Raw genomic sequence first — 5,030 nt, 5'->3', positions numbered from 1 at the left:
TTATGTTAATCACATATTTGAATGCCTATGAACTAAGGTTAAACTAAAATAAAATCAGTCAATTTTTTTCCTGTCACTTTAGATGTAAAGATTCCAATGAAAATTTAAGATATAACAAGTGAAACTGGGAGAATTTACTTTTTAATACAAAGCATATGAAAAAAAAATCATATGTATGCTTTGTCTCTTAAGTATCAAAACTCATGCTTCTAGCCATTATTACATATGATCCAAAGGATAATTTTCTCCTTAGCCTCTTGGAAATTATAATAGATTTATATATAAGTTATATAGGAAGTTGTATCCAGAATTAGCCTACAACAAATTTTAACTCATTAACAACATATTTGACTATGCTACTAATATTAAATTTAATGCATTGAACAAAATTACTATAGAAACAAAATTCAGGCAAAGTAGACAAACTGAGTAATTGTGATAATGTAGATGCAAACTTGAAGGCTAAATTCAATGTAAACATACCCAAATCATTAACAAACTTCTTTGACAATGTTTTGACAACACAAAGGTATATTCTAGCTATGTATTGAGGAAATAAACAAACAAAACAGCCAACAAATCAGATATAAAACATTAAACATTGTATAAACATGGCATAATATCTTCCTCAATAGGGTTAATTCTTCTGTAGTATTTAACTCTTTTAACTCAGTGAAAAATATAGAGTTACTGAAAATTATGAGTACATTTAGTATATGACAGAGGTGTGTATAAGATATAGCACTCCAGTAGCAATTACTTTCCAAAAGGACACAGATTTAACACAATTTAATACTGATGGAAAGGGAAATACTACAAAAGAAATGCAAGCCATGTGTACAAAGTACACACTTAGAGGGAGATGTAATTTTCACTGGAAGCACTAGGAATTTCTGTGAAGAGATGTAAAATAAAATTAGTATTTCAATAAATACAGGATGGCACAAGAATTTGAGCATATAGAAGTGAAGAAAGTAAATATATAAATAGAGTAAATAAACAAGGAAGGATGGTTACTAGGTGTCAAACACGTGGTTATAAAAACAAACTGAGGGTTGCTGGGGGGAGGGGGACTGGGGAAAGGAGGGTGGGGTTATGGACATTGGGGAGGGTATGTGCTATGGTGAGTACTGTGAAGTGTGTAAGCCTGGTGATTCGCATACCTGTACCCCGGGGGGATAAAAATATATTATATGTTTATAAAAAATAAAAAATTAATTTTAAAAAATGTAATAAATAAATAAATAAAATAAAAACATAAGAAAATGTGGTTATATGCTTTATATACCCTGTCAGCTAATCCCTACAAAAATTATTCAACAGCAGCATCTACCTTTAAAGGATGAGTTAACACCACTTGTAACTTCCTTTGAGTCATGGTAGAGGCTTTTTGTTTTTTTTTAACAATTTAAGCAATTTATTCTTTTTTTTCTTTTTTTAAGATTTATTTTTTTTATTTGAGAGAGAGAGAGAGGAAAGAGAGAGAGAGAAGCAGACTCCCCACTGAGTGGATAGCACTGCAGGTGTTTGATCAAGAACCTGAGATCACAACCTTAGCCCATACCAACAGTCTGATGCTTAACTGACTGAGCCACCCAGGCATCATAAGCAGTCTATTCTTATAAACAGAAGAAAGCAATATTTCTGGATCTTGTGCTGATGGGCGAACTTTGGGCATCATTTCAGAACTAGCCAGCCTCTTTATCAAGCTAGGTCTGTGGTGATACATGTGAATCTAATTTGTTTTTCACTTTTTATCTGGATATGTGTAACCTTAGGGAATTTCTGATCAGTTTATAAACTTATGTAATTTTTTGTCAAACTAGAAGAAAATAAAAGTGAATAAGAGAACAAAGCCAAATTCAGTGTAATTAAGTGTTCAAAATCTGACCCATGTACTTATGCCATAAGGGCACTGTGTGACATATTTAGCTTATATTAGGGTTTATGAAAAATAAGAGGAAACACGGAAGGTATTTTTAAATGAACACACGCGTTTTAAATAAAGATAATAGTTGATTCAAACAAGAATGCTTAAACCTAATCTTTTATTTTGAGAAGAAATAATAGAAAAGCATCCAGTGCATGTTTGTCTTATGGGATCTCCCTTTTCTCCAACTTTACTCTGGAATAATGATGGCTCTTTCTATAGGGAATTAATAGAGACCATTTTAAATGTTCTTTTTAATCCCAATGTCATTTTGTAAACCAAATTATAAAGTATTTCAAAGATTTGTTAAAAAAAAGCAAAAGAAGAAATTTTTAAGGCATATGGAGGGGTAAGAATATTCTAATTTTCTCCTCACTGGTATAAATATTGCATTTCCTTGAGGCTGTACATAAAGAACTCTGTTTCAACTCCAGTGATTTTTGAAAGTAACCAATTTGGCTTCTAACTAGATATACAACCTTGGGAAAATAATTCAAACTCTCAGATACTCGTTTCTTTCATATGTAAACTGCTAGAATTGAAATATATGTTTCTTAAGGCCCAATCAACTTCAACATTCTGCTGGAAGCAGATGTTTTCTTGACTTAAAACTGTTACAGCATTGAAGGAAAGATGTGCAGTTATGGTAGACTGATTAGAGTATGACTAGTTTGGCAGGGACACATAAAATTTGAAACTGAATATACAAGCTTTGCAACTACTTTCTGGACATTGGAAACCCTATTTAATTAGCAATAATTGCACCTCGGATAAACCTCATGGGCTACGATATCGCCACTGCTCAAAGCTTGGAAATCCTATTTAATATATTATTTAATATATGCTGTTTTCCTTTAGTGGACAAAAATCAAGAAAATCTATAGGCTTATCAATTCACCTTTCTAAAAAGCAAGTAAAATATGTTTTTTTATTTGATCATTTTATTATTTCCTTTTGCTACTCAGCATGATCAGAAAGGATAGAATAGTGTCAAAGTCTGAAAGATTATAACTTAATGTAAGTCAATTCTGACAGTTAATACATACTTATATATTTCTCTGTATTGAAATAATTTTGCTGTTCACATGCTTATTTATCATTCTCTGCCATATACAGGTTTGTAAATTATTCTTGTTACTGGGTCTTGCACCGCCCCATCTAATGCTTGTGATTCACTCTACTATTTCTTTCTTTCTTTCTTTTTTTTTTTTTTGTTTTAAAGATTTTATTTATTTATTTGACAGACAGAGATTACAAGTAGACATTGGGGCAGGCAGAAAGAGAGAGGGGAGGAAGCAGGCTCCCTGCTGAGCAGAGAGCCCTATGCGGGGCTCGATCCCAGGACGCCGGGATCATGACCTGAGCCGAAGGCAGAGGCTTTAACCCATTGAGCCTCCCAGGCGCCCCACTCTACTATTTCTACAGTTAAGAAGAGCTATGTTTTAAATGGCATAAATATTTTATTCAACACTATTAGACAACATATAGCCAGTAATTACTGGTAAAATTTTAAAAGCATGTTTGAGAATTTATAGGTTATATATATTATAGAATATTTATCTGTGTGTATGTATGTGTGTGAGTATATATAAAATATATATAATGGTAAGGTGCTATATATATATATTCATTAAAAAAATATGTAGACTACCTGATGACAACATTTATCAGTATACTAGGAAGAAAGTGGCAAGGCACCATGTGGAAACACGTCACTACAGTGCAATGGCAGTTCAATGGCAGTCAGGAACCATTGTCCTGCCTTTCCCTCAACTCCATGTCATACTCTCAGTGCTGTCCACTATGAACAGACTAGCTGGTTTCCCATTTCCATCATAGCTTTGATGATTAGTCAATTTTCTCTCAGCTCTAGCAATGTGTCTGAATCTGTTAAACTACTTCTAATCATGTGCTCTCCTATGTGCATTCATTGAAAATTCTGTGATTGGCACTCAAAACAATAACATAAACAAAATTATCTTCCTAATTTGATAGTTTAGAACTCAAACGCAAAATATAATTGACCACAGTATTTTTTTCAAGCTGTCTAACTTAGAGGAATGTAGTTATCTTTAAAGTCCAAACATCTCAAAAATCTTTAAACTGCAACAATATCTCTACCTCTCATATTTGTGCATGTTTAAGAATTTCTTCGAACTCTTTAATAAGAACTAGAAATAAATTGAACATGCAAAAACACACAGTTAGACATGTAAATATGTGAATAAATTATGGAATAAGTCAATTAACAATTAGATATGATTTTCATTCTACTTTTGACTCTCTTTGATTTCTTTTTATATAATGCAGTTTGTATGATTTCTTCAGAATTCTCAGTTTACCAATCTCATCTGCTATATCTAATATTCTAACTAATCCACAAATTGTTTTATATCAATGATTATTTTATGTTTGGAATTTCAATACACATCCTATTCAATTCAGCATATGTGTATGTGTTTATATTTGTTTTCTGTTCTTTTGATTTATTTTTTTGTTTTTTTTATGTTTTTAATCACTTAAATATATTTTATGTTATCTTACAGATAATTATCTCTTAGTCTTAGAGTTTTAATGGTCTTATTTGGTTAATTTTCTATCCCTCTTTATGGGGAATTGTTTCTTTATGCAGTTGTACATTCTTATTGTTGAATTCATTCTTAGTGGGAGATTATATTTTATGAGATTCTAATATATTCCTAAAATAAGGAGATATCTCTAGAGACATCTCTAGAGAATAGTTTTGCCCTTGTTTTTGTCCCAGGGTATTATTTTTGTTTTGTTTTTATATTCAGGTTTGTTTTTGTGATATTATTTCATGTCCTAGATTCCAGCACGAGGTAGACTGTGGAAAGTCTTCATGCCTGATATTGGCATGAAGTTCCTATTAGTGGAAGTGTTTTCCTTATTCACAACTCCATATAGAGTCAAGGTTTCCTATACCAGAAAGCAGATTATAGCTCTTCTTTGTTTGTATAGCTCTGTGAATTCAGCTGAACTGTGGACTTCGTGAAGTGACAACCCCAATTTCTAGCTGCTAAAGAGTTTATCAGTATACAATATTTCTCTGGGATTTCCAGAGCACTATTTACACAATAAT

The 5,030-nt window shown here is 32.0% G+C and overlaps 1 non-coding gene across 1 annotated transcript; it reads right to left on the bottom strand.

Moving 5' to 3' along the window:
• Nucleotides 1-2,602: 2,602 nt before the first annotated feature.
• LOC116589529 lies at nt 2,603-2,740 on the bottom strand. The gene has a single exon (XR_004285306.1). It is a non-coding gene; the product is annotated as a U4 spliceosomal RNA (small nuclear RNA).
• Between the last annotated feature and the right edge of the window lie 2,290 nt (nt 2,741-5,030).

The sequence above is a fragment of the Mustela erminea genome, chromosome 4, assembly GCF_009829155.1.
Source record: "Mustela erminea isolate mMusErm1 chromosome 4, mMusErm1.Pri, whole genome shotgun sequence".
Taxonomy (NCBI): Eukaryota; Metazoa; Chordata; class Mammalia; order Carnivora; family Mustelidae; genus Mustela; species Mustela erminea.
The sequence above is the reverse complement of the archived record's forward strand: the minus strand, read 5'-3'. Positions and strand labels throughout refer to the sequence as shown.